This window comes from Macaca mulatta, chromosome 17, assembly GCF_049350105.2.
Source record: "Macaca mulatta isolate MMU2019108-1 chromosome 17, T2T-MMU8v2.0, whole genome shotgun sequence".
Classification (NCBI taxonomy): Eukaryota; Metazoa; Chordata; class Mammalia; order Primates; family Cercopithecidae; genus Macaca; species Macaca mulatta.
Genome location: NC_133422.1, coordinates 6,264,578 through 6,280,477, shown reverse-complemented (window position 1 = coordinate 6,280,477; position 15,900 = coordinate 6,264,578). Strand labels below are relative to the sequence as shown.

Sequence of the window (15,900 nt, the reverse complement as noted above, 5' to 3'; positions counted from 1 at the left end):
CCTCCTGAAGTGCTGGGATTACAGGCTTGAGCCACCGCACCTGGCCCAAGTTATTTTTAATAGTGTATACAGGTATCAGTTTTCAAATGGAAGCAGCTTTCTTCATTTTCTACCCAGAATAAATCATCTATCACGCCATAGAATGACTTCTCCATTCTTGCTGGAGCTCATTCCTGATGTAGCTGGAGTTGTTTTATTTGTTTGTTTAAAGATAGTATCTCGCTCTATCACCCAGGCTGAAGTGCGTAGTGTGATTACAGCTCACTGCAACCTCGAACTCCTGGGCTCAAGCCTCCTGAGTAGCTGGGACTACAAGCATGCAACACCATGCCCAGCTAATTTTTAAATTTTCTGTAGAGACAAGGCCTCTCTATGTTGCCCAGACTGGTCTTGAACTCCTGGGTTCAGGTGATCCTCCCTTCCCGGCCCTTAAAGTGCTGGGATTACAGGTGTGAGCTGCCTCAGACGGATGTAGCTTAGTGGTAAGAACACAGCTCTGGAGTAAGCTAGACTAGAGCTTGGGTCTGAGAAACCCTCATGAGCCTCAATTGTACGTGTGCTTTTTAAAAATTATTTTTAAGCTGAAGATAACAATTATTACCTCTTAGAGATGCACCAAATCCATACTTTGGCTGAATTCTAAATGGCTAAGTGGAAAAGTTACTGCGACAAGGCCAAACATTACCATGATAACATCGATTTCTGGAATAAAAGGATAAACCTGATATTCTTATTCAAATGTAATAATTGACTGGGCAAGGTGGCTCATGCCTGTAATCCCAGAACTTTGAGAGGCCAAGACTGGTGGGCCACCTAAAGTCAAGAGTTCGAGAATAGCTGGCCAACACAGTAAAATCCTGTCTGTACTAAAAATACAAAAATTAGCTGGGTTTGGTGTCGGGCACCTGTAATCCCAGCTACTTGGGAGGCTGAGGCAGGAGAATCACTTGCACCTGGAAGGCAGAGGTTGCAGTGAGCCGAGACCATGACATTGCACTCCAGCCTGGGCAACAAGAGTGAAATTCCGTCTCAAAAAAAAAACACACACACAAAAAAGTAATCATTAACTATATCATTATTTTTATCATAACGCTGTGTAACCAGTAACCATAAAACTTCAATTGTATTTAACAATAAACATCTGTTCTTCACCATTCTGTCGGTTAGTTGGGTGGTTCTACTGACCTGGGCCAGAACTGTAGAGTCTCAGTTGGGTTGACTCAGCTCCCGTGGTTGCAGCCACTTGCCGGGTGGGTGGAGGGCTGCCTGTCGTATGTCTCTGCTCCACACCGTCTCTCATCTTCCTGTAGAGAACTGAGCTTGCCCTCATGACATGAGAGGGTTCAAAGGTTGAGAATGGAAGCTTGCAAAGCCTCCTGAGAACTGAGTTCAGAATGGTCACTTCTGCTGCATTCTGTTAGGTAAAGTCAATCACAAAGCGGCCCAGATTCTAAGTGTGGGAAAATAGACTCCACCTCTCGGTGGGAGGGGCTCCAAAGTCACATTTCAAGAGTCTGAATATGTGGAGGGGTAGAGAATTAGAGCCATTCTTGCATTCAACTCACCTCATTAACATGATTTTATCATTAACGTTGTATCAGTCAAATGTTATAAGTTTGACATGATGGGGAAGATACAATAATTTCTCCACTGTCAATAAGATTTCTCCTCTGTCAGCTGCCTACCAAACATATAAATAGAGCCCACTTTCACCTGTGATTGTTAGAGAAGCAAGGTGTTTGAGTAGCTCATTTTAATATAAATATTCTACATTTCTCCCTTTAGTCTTTATTGTATCTGAATCAAAGATGATGTATAACATACCTTGTTGTAGAATGATTTGGAAGATTTTCCTCCTGTGATTTTTTCTTTTTTGAGACAGAATCTCACATGTTCAGAGGCTGGAGCGTGGTGGTGCAATCACAGCTCACTGAAGCCGCAACCTTCTAAACTCAGGTGATCCTCCTTCTTCAGCTCCCCGAGTAGCTACATCTACAGGCTCATACCACCACACCTAGCTACATTTTTTTTTTCTTGTGGAGACGGGGTCTTACTATGTTGCCCAGACTGGTCTCAAACTCCTGGCTTCAAACGATCCTCCTATCTTGGCCTCCCAAAGTGCTGGGATTACAGGCATGAGCCACCATGCCCGGCCTATTAATCTTTTTTATTCTGCCATGTATTATCATCTAAATTTCCATGTATGTTGGTGGACTCAAAAAAAGATATGGATCCTAAAACATGCTTTCTTTTACATATTAATGACTTTTGCGCTCACTGCAGTCTTGCAATAAGAAGTATGAATTCGACCAGGTGCAGTGTCTCACACCTGTAATCCTAGCACTTTGGGAAGCCCAGGTAGGCAGATCATGAGGTCAGGAGATCGAGACCATCCTGGCTAACACGGTGAAACCCCGTCTCCACTAAAAATACAAAAAATTAGCCTGGCATGGTGGTGGGTGCCTGTAGTCCCAGCTACTCGGGAGGCTGAGGCAGGAGAATGGTGTAAACCCAGGAGGTGGAGTGTACAGTGAGCTGAGATTGCACCACTGCACTCCAGCCTAGACAACAGAGCAGGACTCTGTCTCAAAAAAAAAAAGAGTATGAATTCATACTTGGACTGATGAAATTCCAATCTCTAAACACTTAAAGGAGGTTTTTCACTCCAAGTTGAATGTTTATCTATATTTAAAAGTGAAAACCATATCGTAATATTAATAACAAATTAAAATGTCACACCACCTTTGTATCACTGATGTTCGTATAATGATTAGATACAATGGTAGCCTATGCAAGTAGATGACCATTGATCAGATGCAAGTTCAGGGGTGACATAAAGCAGGCTTCCAGAATGGAAGCAAAGGCAGACAGCAGGATTTCAGCTGAACGCAAGGCCAAAGCTGAGCTCTGCGTGTCTCTATGATCCCAAATGGTGCTTAGAAGATGAAAGGAGGCAATGCATGTAGAGAATCTGGGGCGCACAGTAGGTCTTTGATAAATGGCAGGTCTTTTCACTATTTTTCCCTTTGGTCAGAATTAGCTATAATACTGCACTGTATATTTTTGTCTTTTTTTGAGATGGAGTCTCTCTCTATTGCCCAGGCGGGAGTCCAGTGGCGCCATCTCCACTTACAGCAACCTCCGCCTCCCAGGTTCAAATGACTCTCCTGCCTCAGCCTCCCAAGTAGCTAGGATTACAGGCATAAGCTACCATACCCAGCTAATTTTTGTACTTTTAATACAGATAGGGTTTCACCATGTCGGCCAGGCTGGCCTCAAACTCCTGAGCTCAAGCGCCTGCCTCTCAAAGTGCTGGGATTACAAGCATGAGCCACCATGCCTGGCCCTGCATTGTATTTTGACCCTCAGTGAAACTTATCAGCAAAGCTTGTAGAGTCAAAGTATAGATGAGGTTAAGGACAGGGACTATCTATGAAAAAAGGATCCTAGTCCCTGGGAGATTTAAACTTGATGTTGTGTAGAAACCTGTCTCCATGCCTTGTTGCTTCAATTATCCAAAACCTTCATGTTTCTCACAGTTGAGACAGTCACTACCATGGCATCATGACAATTATTTCACTTCTTTTAAAAGTATGTTGCAAATATTGTTAAATCTAGAAGAGGCCAAAGCATATGGAATCTATAGATAGGATCTGTAGAATTGTTTATGATGCTTTTAAAAAACCAAAAAGATAACGGTTAATTTTGGATGTAAACTATATACTCATTGTAGCCCACTCCAGGTCTGGAATAATTAGAACTCTAAATAGATCATTTGTTTCCACAAATAGGTTCCATCTCAGGAGCAAATCGAAAAATGTGACTACACAGACGTATTTCTAGAAATATTTCTAAATTTAATGTTTGTGTTTCAGATTAATTTAAATAGCATGGCTGCACATTTAAAAAAAAGAGTGAATACATTAGTGGCTCATTCTTAGTTCACTTATTCAACAAGACACTGTGTGGTTTGTGGATGATACAAAGATGAACAGGACTCAGTTCTTGCCTTCAAGGAGTGTAGATCTCAGAGCTGGTGTCCTGGAGAAAAGTTAACCTAAGATGTAAAGTAAAATCCCAATAATCAGACCATGGATCCCTGTGCCTAACCCCGCCTCCCACCTCTTTCTTCTCTGCCTGTGTCACCTGGCCATAAAACCTTGGCCTGCATACTCCTGACACGGGCATCACAGATCGGCATTCCAGGTGAGCACAGGACGTCATTTTAGCTTTGTAGTCATCTTCCTTCTGATCCTGTAAATTGCTTTTCTCTGTGGAGGTGGTACATTTTCATGGGTATAACGTTCATGCGTTTCTTTTGCTGAAATCAATCTAACGCTCTGAAGGCTCTACGTCATGTAACTAATTGTAACGAATGAATGGTGTGTTCAATTTAAACATCTCAAGGCCAACTTTTAGCCAGAAGATGGAGTGCAAGAGCCAAAGCTAGGAAATCTTAGGCCTGTTACGGTGTTCGTATATTTTTCTCTGAATTGAAAGACCTAGAATTGTATTCAGTTTCGCACTTAGGCCCAAAGTTCAGCCTTATAATATGTGTGAAGTTAGCCAAGCTGCTAACAGTGGGCTACCCAAATAGTATTTCACTAAGCATAGGATTTAGATTTAATAATTTGTTGAAAACAGGGAAAAATCAATGACCAGTGCAAGAGAATGGTTTGGGTTCTGTCATACCAAACAATGTAAAACTAGTAATGATGGTGCTTTTGTCTACAAGTCTAGGTGACAGATAGCCACAAATCAGGAGTAGGGTTAATTCAATTTTATGAGTCACCACATGGACATAAAATGGATCGCCCAGAATCTTAACAATCAGTGGTTCTTTAGTACTATTCTTTATTTTTGCAGCTTTTTCTCTATTTTGAAATTACTTGCAAATGAAAAGTTAAAAACAAATAAAAAACACAATTTCTAATTCATTTTAGTCAATTAGACATAGCATGATTTTATCACTCCGTAAAAACGAGAGCACTTAAACTGCCCTTAACCTACTTGTTAGTGGGGAAAAAACAATCAGTGTTGAAGTCTGCTGAGATCAATAGCTCATGGTGAAATTAATTAAGGGAGTGTGAAAATTGATACACATCAATGATCAGAATCCCAAGATTTCTTTATTCTTGGAATCTTGGAATCTCCAGTGAGGTGGAGACAAAGCAACAATGTCAGAATATTTCCATAGGGAGGCGGTGTTTTCTCATCGTGACACCAAAGCGGCAGAGAGGATCTCTTCTTGGATTTCTCTAGTCGTCTTTTAGAAAGACTTATGGCTTAGTGAGCTTGCTCCCTACTCAGGACTCAGACCCCACAATGCTAGCTCACACTGGAGTTCAACAACTGGAGGACCGTGCTTCCTATATTTGGAAGGCTAATCTATTCCGACACTCGGATTGTAAAGTAAGCCAGGCTCCAATCTTCAGCTTCTCTTCTAAGACTACCAAACAGAACCCACCATAATGAATAAAACAGTAGTGAGTGCTGTGCCGTGGGACTGGTTACCCATTTTTTATTACTTGGAGTTGGCTTAATCTTTCTCTTCCTATCAAATGACATATGGAGTATATTTTCCCAAAAATTAGGCTGAGTTTGGCAGTCTGGTACAGATTTTGGAGATTTATGAATGAGTTCAAAAGGAAGTGGTTTGCTTTTTGGTTTGGGGGGTTTGCTTCTTTGTTTATTTGTGTTTTGTTGTTGTTGATATTGTTGATGTTTCTTAGCACTTATTACCCATTCTCTACCATGGGATAGTGAATATTCAAGTGCATCTGAAATAGTACTACAGACGTTGGAAGTTCAATATCAAGAACAGAGTTTGCCTCTCCTGTGGTTTCAGCACTCAGTATCATGACCACTGCATTCAATCCACTTGGCAAGGTTTCTCCAAGTGGGGAGAGATACGGATTTTACTGCACTCCATAAATATGACCATTTATAGGCCCCAACATATTTATGTTCCCATTCATTCAGTGCTCACTTAAACTGTCCAATTTGCTTGACCCGGTCTATAAATGTAAATTGCCTACATCTGAAACTGACTCTGGCTTTCCAGAGTGCAGAAGTCGGAACTGTGTTACTCCCACAGATCACCAGGTCTCCAGGCAGCAGGCCTGTGGCAAGTCACTCTCTGCTCTCCCTTTCTTTACACTCTCAAAAGCACTAAAAATGGTTATTGTTCCAAAGCATTGAAATACTATTGGAATCAGTTACCAGATACATTTAATAGCAGTCACAATTTTGTCTTGTTTGAAAATCTTTTTAGGCCGGGCAGGGTGGCTCACGCCTGTAATCTCAGCACTTTGGGAGGTGGAGGCAAATCATGAAGTCAGGAGCTCGAGACCAGCCTGGCCAACATGGTGAAACCCCATCTCTACTAAAAATACAAAAATTAGCCAGGTGTGGTAGCGGACGCCTGTAATCCCAGCTACTCAGGAGGCTGAGGCAGGATTGCTTGAATCTGGGAGGCAGAGGTTGCAGTGAGCTGAGACCTCGCCGCTGCACTCCAGCCTGGGTGACAGAGCGAGACTCTGTCTCAAATGATAATAATCATTATCATCTTTTTATTTGTTTGAGGAAGTCAAGAAGCTTGACCCGTGTTGAAAGAACAAATATCAACCATGTTTGCTGTTTTCTTTATGACAAGCCTCAAAATGTTTCACTGTATAGTAAGGTAGAAAGAAATCCTAGTAAGAAGTCTCCAGGATTTTAACCAGTGCTGGCCCTGTCCACTGGCATAGTAATAGCCTAAGACTCCCCCTCTCCTTCTAAAGCTAGAGGTGATTTCACAAGTCTCTAAGAAACAGAGGGGTTGGGAGATCTCACCTCTCAAGTCATCTGCATGACCGTTTCTGCATCTATGTTGGTTAGAGAGGGTTCTTCAAACATCACTTTTCCGTAATTCAACTCCACTTCCTCTGGTCTGTCTTCTCTGTACTCAGGTCCCTCCTAAAATATTCCTTCACGTTGTTAAAGATAGTTTCGGAGCAACTTCCCCCTTTACTTTCTTTGTGCGTAATAATCATCATCTTAAATTTTTCTATACTTTCTGTTTTGCATTTTTCTAGTATTTTCTTCTGGGCCTCATGTCTCCAAGATAAATTGTTCCACTTTCAGGAATAAAGTAACTGAAAATACGTTCACCTAATAAAACCAAACCGCTGTGCACCAAAAAGGAAATTAGTCATAGAAATTAAGAATGCCAGTGCTTTGTGGACTTTTCTCTGATAAGACATCGCATCTCATTTGTGTAACATGAGAAAACAGTTCATTGAAAATAAAAACTAGAAAAGGCTTTGTGTTAAAATACTTGGATAACATTCTGCATAGGCTGGAAATTTCTTTTCAACTTAGGAAATTTTAGAAAAGCGGATGAAGTGAAACCTTTTTTTTTTTTTAACCTTACTTAATAATGTATTTATTCGGTGAGACACTATAATGATGTCAAAAAATTTAGCACAATGCCTGGCACATACCAGATGCTCAATAAATAGCGGCTATTAGCTGATTGAACTTCATCTGTTCAAGTATATTTTCTAATGTAAAAACATTAAAAAACAAAAAAACCGTTCCTTCTAATTTGGTAATGAAGGCTAGTTAGTTGGAGACTCTCTACATAACTACTATATTATATAAGAATTAACAACATGAAGCCGGAAGTGTACTGAATACTGTAAAGCTGTGAAATGGTCTGAAATACTTAACAAGTCTTAAGGTGTTATTGGGACGAGAACATTTTCAGAATATGGAACTTGTTAAACATTTTCCTGCTCATTTGGATACCACACAACGCAGGACATTTTCTGTTTATTCTTTCATCGGAGACGTTTTGAGGAAAGGCAGATGTGGGGTACTATCCAAGGACTCTTTAAACAAACATGAAGTTTAATTCAATTGTTTCCTGAGAGGTTGACTTCTTCCAAAAGCCAAAGAAAATCTCTTACTAATCCAAAAGGTACAAAAACGAGGTTGAAACCATAGAACGAGGGAGGGCTTGGTTTGAAAAAGTTAACGTATTTGGACAGGGATAATTGCGACCACTGTGAGGCTGCGCTGTGAAGGCCATAATTCTGCTTCTGTTAAAATAAGCAGCACAATGATTCTTTATCTTTTTATGTTTTTACCAGGAGGCTGCTAAGGCAGCTTTGATAAAGGGAGTTCCTATTTATACCAAATCTAAACACCCAGGATCAATGGGACTTTTTTCCCTACGACCTGATCATATAAAAACAATGATTTTAATAACGAGAAATCTCAAGGAAACTATGATCCAAAAATGCCTTCTGAATTATTTTATTAAAAAATGTGAAATTATATTCAAGCAATCTAGTTTCTCAGCCTGAATGTAAAACAATATAATTTCGTACAAAACATTTCTCTACCTCCTCTTGCTCCATCCCATTCAGAAATGTTTCTCCACTGTGGGAATCCCTGAAAAGTGTCTCCAGGTGCTTCTCGGACTCATATTCCCGGTAACCAGGAGGTGGGCACAGTTTCCTCATCCCTCCTCTAGCTCTGAGCCATGCCTTCTATTCTGAGAGCGGAAGTCCGGGAGGTACAGCTAGTGCCTGCAGAAGACGCTGGCACTGCCACTGTCCACCGATACTGAACATGAGGCAGCTACAACCAAAGTGAAGACCGCCAATGACAGCACATAGCTGCCACGTCCTACTGTCCGTCTGTGGGTAGCTTACATTTTTCTTTCACATGGTAATGGAGAGGAAACACTCGTTCCTTTTTTGCATCTTCTTTCATTGCAAAACTCTTATTTTAAGCCTCAAATCTGTGGGGGCAGGACCATGGGACGCTATGCACTAGGAATCACTAGGAATCACCTTCCCCTCTAAAACCACCGTCCAAGGATTTATTCTCAAGCGTCGGTTATTTTTATTTATTTATTTTTTAGATGGAGTCTAGCTCTGTTGCCCAGGCTGGAGCGCAGCAGCACAATTTCAGCTTGCTGCAACATCCACCTCCTTCGTTCAGGTGATTCTCATCCCTCGGCCTCCCTAGTAGCTGGGATTACAGGTGTGCACCACCACGCCTGGCTAGTTTTTGTATTTTTAGTAGAGACAGGGTTTCATCATATTGGCCAGGCTGGTTCCTGAGTTCCAATGATCCCCTGCCTTGGCCTCCCAAAATGCTGGGATTACAGGCGTGAACCACTGGGTGCGAGGAAGCATCAGATATTTTTTTTTTCCCCTAGTCTTATCAGATAGCCTATATCCGAGCTGATGTACAGTACTCAGAATGATTTTCACATTTAGGTAATTTCACTGGTTTCAAATTCCTTGAAACGAATAAGTCAATACTGAGGATTTTTGTGCCTGGCATATAGTACATGCTTAATAAATATTTATTGAATGGACAAATTGAGCCTACTCTACGTCCAGCACTCAGAGCACTCAGAAATAAGCAAGGGCTGGGTGCAGTGACTCACATCTGTAATCCCAGCACTTTGGGAGGTCAAGATGGGAGGATTGCTTGAGCCTAGGAGTTCAAGAGCAGCCTGGGCAACATAGCAAGACCCTATCGCCACAAAAATAAAAAATTAGTCAGGCATGGTGGCACACACCTGTAGACCCAGCTGAGGCTGAGGCAGGAGGATCTCTTGAGACCAGAAGGTCGAGACTGCAGTGAACCATGATTGCACCACTGCACTCCAGCCTGTGTGACAATGAGATCTTGTCTCAAAACAAACAAACAAACAACAACAGCAAAAAACAATGAGTAAGGTTTAGTTTCCATTTTCAAGGAGTTGATTGTCTGGAAGAAGAGACAAGGGAATAAAAGAAATCCTAATTCCATAGAGACCAGAATAAAATATACTGGAGGAAATTGAACTTGGATATGTACAATATTCAGATCTTAGCAGCTAGTTGGCCTCACTCCATTCTCCAACCATTTCACATCAGCACACGTTAACTGTCTCTTATTCTACACTGAGATCTAGTTTTCTCAAACTGTTTCTAGGGCACATGTAGCTCCTGTCACTTCAAGTCATCCCTGCATGATCCATAGATAGAGTTAAGGCCCAAGCTGCCTTACATTTGAGGACTATGGTGAAGGAAGACTTCATGCTTGCATCTCATGGCATTCCTGATGTTAGTGGAGAGGAGAAAGGGGACGGATGGTCTATTGGTCAACTCGGGCTGCCATAAGACATGCCACAGATGGTGCTTAAACAGCCGACATTTATTTCTCACAGTTCTGGATGCTGGAAGTTTAAGATCAAGTTGCCTGCAAGTTTGGGTTTCTCCTGAGACCTCTCTCCTTTGCTTTCAGACAGCTGCCTTCTCACTGAGTGAGGACACCACCTTTGCTCTGTGCCAACACATGGCTGGTGTCTCTTCTTCTCATAAGGACACCAGTCCTTTTGGATTAGGACCCCACTGATTTAACCTTAATTACGTCTTTAGAGGCCCTATTTCTTAGTAAAGTCACGTTAGGGATTAGGGGCTTTAACATAGGAATTTTGGGGAGACACAATTCAGTCCGTAACAGGGTTTGCAACATTGAGCTTAGGGACTTGGAATCATGCTCAGAGGTATCTGGCTGTGTTTCAGACTTTCTAAATGTTTCTCTTTCTGGGCCATTCACTGTTAAAAGAATAGATCCTCTCAAAATTGGTGCACCTGCTTCAGAACCTTCAAGTGACATCATGGGCAGATAACTACTTTCACAGCTGCAGAGTTGTATTTATTTATTTGTTCTAGATTCTTTTTTGTTATGGTAAAATACACACAACATGAAAATACCATTGGTGACATTTATTATATTCGTACTGTGTGCAACCATCACCACTGTCTGGTTCCAGAACATTTTCACTCCAAAAGGAAACCCTGTACCCATTAAGCAGTCACTTCCCCTTCTTCCTTCCTCCCAGCCCCTGACAGGCACTGATCTACTTTGAAAGAAAAAAATTTGTGGAGACAGGGTCTCACTATGTTACCCAGGCCAATCTTAAACTGCTGGGCTGAAGCCATCCAGCTGCCTCAACCCCTACAAAGTGTTAGGATGACAGGTGTGAGCCGCTACGCCCAGCTCTGATCTACTTTCTGTCTCTTTGGATTTGCCTCTTCTGGACATTTTATATAAATGGGCTCATGCAGTATGTGCCTTTTGTGTCTGCTTTCTTTCACTTGCCCAGTGTTTTCGAAGTTCTTCTGGGTTGTAGCATGTATTCATGCTTCATTTCTTTTTATGTCCAAATAACATTGCAATCGTACGACTATAACCCATTTTGTACATCCATTCATTAGTTAGCAGATATTTTAGTGGTTTCCACCCTTTGGCTATTGTAAATAGTGCTGCTATGGACATTTATATAGAAGTTTTTGTCTCTACATATGTTTTCATCTCTTTGGGGTTACCTAGGAGTGGACCTGCAGGGTCATATGGTTATTCTATGTCTGACTTTTTGAGGAACTGTCAAGCTGTTTTGCACAGTGGCTGAACCATTTTACATTCCCATCAACAACAGCGTTCAAGGGATCTGATTTCCCTACAACCTTACCAACATTATTTCCCATTATCATCATCATTACTATTATTGCCATCCTAGTGAAAGTAAAGTGGTATCTTGTGGTTTTGATTTGCATTTCTCTAATGATTAATGATGTTGGAGGTGTTTTCATGTGCTTATTGGCCTTTTGTAGATGTTATTTGGAGAAATGTTTATTCAAGCCAGTTTTTTTGGTTGGGTTGCCTTTTTGTTCTGGGTTGTAAGAGTTCTCTTATATTCTGGATACTAGATTCTTTTCATATATATGATTTGCAAATCTTCGCACATTTTGCTTTCCCTTATGCCATTCTTTTAGATATGAAGGCATTAGTGAAATAAGCCCTCCATGAAACTCCATAGCTCCAAAATGAAAATGTATCCATAGTAAACCTCAAAATCAAAAATTAAAGGGGGTTCAGTAAAACAATGGAGTAAGGAGGTGGGATGAGAGAGAACTATGTCAATAGTTTATAATGACAAATGAGAAGAAATATAATTGAAAATATGGAAATTACTTTTCTGGAAGTCAGTATGTCAATTACAAGAAAAATAAGGAGGGTGAAAAATTAAAAATTTTAAAGCAAGAACAATTTTTTCACAAATTTATGAACATTTTTATTTTTAGATGAGGTTAGGTAATCAGAAGACAAAATTAAAATAAATGTAAATTAACATATTTGTTCGGGTTTTAACAAAAACACTTTAATTTAAAAGAAATTTTGGTAAGCCAAATGCCAAATTTTCAATACTATTTCTATTTATGAGAGAAGAGGAGAAAAAGATGAATGAACCTAGTGAAAGCCATTCTCCCTAAACAGACTGCTGATGGGTGTGCAGATGGTAAGAACCTTCTGCTCTTGCTGAAACTTGCAGAAAAACACTGTAGATCTTGCAGCTTTTAGAACTGCCAGCCAAATGAAATATGATTACCTCCATCTGATTTGTATCAACTCTAGTTAGTAGAGTCATCAGTAATCATTTCTTTAGTTACATGACTTGCTATTTGTACTAGTGAAGATGTGTCAGAAGTTTGCTTTTATATCAATTGGATTTTATTTATATATATATGTATATATATACACACACAGGCACATACTGAAAGGTAAAATAACTTGAAAATACACTTTTTCAGTTAGTGTCTATAGAATTCAACTTTTTAAAAAAGGGGGCGGCACTCTTTCATATGTTTTAAAATATATTTTGGCAGACTGCCTGACATTTCATTTTGATTATCATAAATTATGATTACTACTACCTTTATGTTGTAATTACTAGTTATAGTTTCTCAGAAGAAATGAGTAAAATAGTTTTGGTTGTCTTTTAAGACCAATGAGGGATTTTTTTATTTCCTACGGAAGGAACAAACTATTTTAACATCTCCCAGTAGCACCTCCCATGCAGAACCTCACTAAATCCTTGGCAAGTTATTTTATAAAATTTCAGTACAGCATTCCAGATACACAAAGAAACGATAAAACAAGAGAGTGACATAAAGTGACATAAACGACCTTTCAGCATTGAAGATAGTCAACCACTACGGAAAGTAACCGTGAAAGGGCCTCCCCTTAACTGTTAAGGAAGAAAGGAAACACAGTAATAAAAAAAAAAAGAAGACGAATTTGCTTAGAGCACCATACTTCTAAGTTCACCAATTATAGATTAAATTGTAGACTATTTGGGAAAAACTTTGTGTTTTAAAGGTGGCACTATCCAGTCACCAAATCAATTCCAATATGAAATGTTAAACAATTTTTTTCTTCATAAATAAATTCTAACAAATTGTGGATGTTTTGGTGAATAGGATCAGTGGATCGTGGAAGGAGGTTATGGCATAGGTACTGCCTGAAATTATACAATTCTAAATAGTACAATAAGTACAATTCTCTTGCATTAATTGTTTTTCCAAATGGCAAAAACTGAAAGTATTCACCCTCTGAACACCACCCAAATCAACTCGTGCTGCCATAGGAAGATGATACCTAACCATCTCATGGTCTGTACAGAACTCCCAGTTAATCAATCCTGGGCTCTCCGTAATGGAGGCTGTGGTGACCAGCAGTGTGGTGGGTGGGCTTAGGAGTCAGGAGAAATTGGGTACAGTCCAGGCAAACTAACACTCTCTATCTTTAGGGATTGAGCAAGTATCCTCACCAGTAAAATGAGGATGGTATTACTGTCTTATTCATAGGGCTGCTGTGAGGATTAAATAAAATCACGCATGTGAAATTCTTAGCATGGTGCCTGGCTCATAGTAAGCTCTCAATAAATGGTGGCTAATGGTATCTTCTAAGAAAACGACTCATTCTGAAAAACTCAGTCTTCCTTTGACTTCTTCTGGTCTCATTTTAAGTGTTATTCCTTTGATGATTTTTCTGACCTCCTTCCCCACCCTAACCTAGATTATGTGCTTAAATTGATGCTGTTCATTGTGGGTGAGAGCTTTGATCATACTTGCATTCTCTTTGCTTATTCAGTTCTTTGTCTTTTTGTCTGATTTCTGTGTTTTACCCAGGAGACTTTAGGCCCCATTTGAAGGAAATGGCCATGCTGTCTGGCTTCTTGATGAGTCCCAGTAGCCAGCACAGAGCACAGTACACTGTAAGTGCATGGCATGTATTTCTTGAATGAATAATTTCTTGATATTGAAATTTTTTTAGCTTACTAGCTCAAGAAATTTGGTGAATAGTGCATTTAAAATACATAATCCTGTGTAGCTAAAAATGATACACAACCAAAAAACTGCAAGAAAACAAAGTGCAATGCTTGGAGAGAGGTTTAGTGAAAAGAATAAGGTGTGTGTTGGGGAGCAGGGACATAGGGTAGGGTTTTTTCTTGGATTTGACATTGTTGGGACAAGTGGAAGAATAATCAACAATGTCTGAACTTCACATTAACCAGAACACACAAGCATCCAACGGCTGCTTGAATCTGAGTGTCTTTGCTGTAAGTAAAATTGCCTGTGTTCTGTAGTCATGAACTTGGAAGGGACCTTAGTGATCATCACCTCCTATGCTCCACTTTATAGATGAAGAAACTGAGGCCAGAAAAACGCAGTGATTCTCTACTAGTAGAGCTGGGCGTAGAAGTCAGGTCTGCTGACTCCCAGACAGTGTGGGAAGGGGCATTCGTTCCTTTAAAAATAATCACTGCTGCTTTAATAACATCAGCACCTGTTGTTCCAGCTTCTGGAAGAGAGAAGCTATTAATTTCTCCTTCATCAAAGCTGAATTTCTGGTCTGTCTGAACCTTGTTTTCTTCCTGACTGCAGCTGTCTAAACCACTAAGGCCACATGTTGGACGGAGGCACTTTCCTGCTGGACTCCGATAAATCACCACACCCAAATATAGAAAGAAAAAGGGACACAGATCATCCAGACCGTGGCCGAATGTGTGACATCTTTGCGGAACTGTCTCCGTTCCACCTTGTGGCGGAGGCCTCCAGCCCCCCAGACACAGCCCCAGGCGTGTGAGTGAGCCACCAACATCGGAGCTCTTCCTACATAGGGCGTGGGACCAACCGGGGCCGGGACATCAGCTGCTGGAAGCTGAGAGAGTTCATCTGAGCGGCGATTTCATGATCTGTAGGGTGGACAGTGATCGTAATCCCTTGAGAAGTTTGCAGAAACGAACCGAATGTTGAATGCCAAAGATCTTCACAAAGCAAATTGAGTTTCTTCCATTATTATTGTTATTTGTGTTAGCGAGGCCTGGATTGCTTAGGTTGTGTTTCCTCCCGCGCCTATTCCAGCAGGCAGACCCCGCCCACGGCCACACCTTTCTCCTCGCGCGGGTGGGAAAGTGAGGGGCTGCCCGGCGCCGGCGGGGGTTCCTGGGCGGCGGGGAGCCGCGCATCGCGCATGCGCGCCGGGGAGCGGGGAGCTGCCGGCTTCTATAAAAGCGCAGCTCAGAGCGCAGCTAGCGGAGTCGGAGCTGGCCTGGCGCCGGGCGAAGCGAGGTTGCGGGCCGCTGCAGCGCTCGGCTTCTCCTGTAGCCCGGAGGAACGAAACTTCCGTGGGAGGCTTCCATCGGTGCGCACCTCCCGAGGGCGAAGCAGCGACCGGGAGAGGGAGCGCCGGCCGGAGGCTGCCGGGCTCCTGTGGGACCGCGCTGCAGCCGGGGAGGCGGAGAAGGGGAACCCGGGCGAGCCGCCCGGCTGGATCCGCGCCCAGCAGCAGCCGCGGCCGCCGCCAGCCGGGCAGGCTCCGAGGACTGCGGCTTGGGGCGCGCCGGACCCTCGCCTCGTCCGGGACGTTCCCGGGATCTGGAGCGCTCCCTCGGCGACGTGCTGGGAGGATTGGCCGTCGGCCCCCCCGAGTGGAGCGTCGGGGCTGCACCCCTGAGGGCTGCCCGGGCGGCCCGGCCGGAGCCATGCGGACCAAGTTCGGGGC

At 42.0% G+C, this 15,900-nt stretch overlaps 1 protein-coding gene across 1 annotated transcript in view; it reads right to left on the bottom strand.

The window, feature by feature from the left end:
• Positions 1-1,376, bottom strand: part of CDK8 (cyclin dependent kinase 8) — a 243,778-nt gene extending 242,402 nt beyond the window's left edge. The window contains exon 1 of the mRNA XM_077973626.1: positions 1,186-1,376. The gene's annotated coding sequence lies outside the window, so the exon portion shown is untranslated. The remainder of the gene's footprint in view (positions 1-1,185) is intronic.
• Between the last annotated feature and the right edge of the window lie 14,524 nt (positions 1,377-15,900).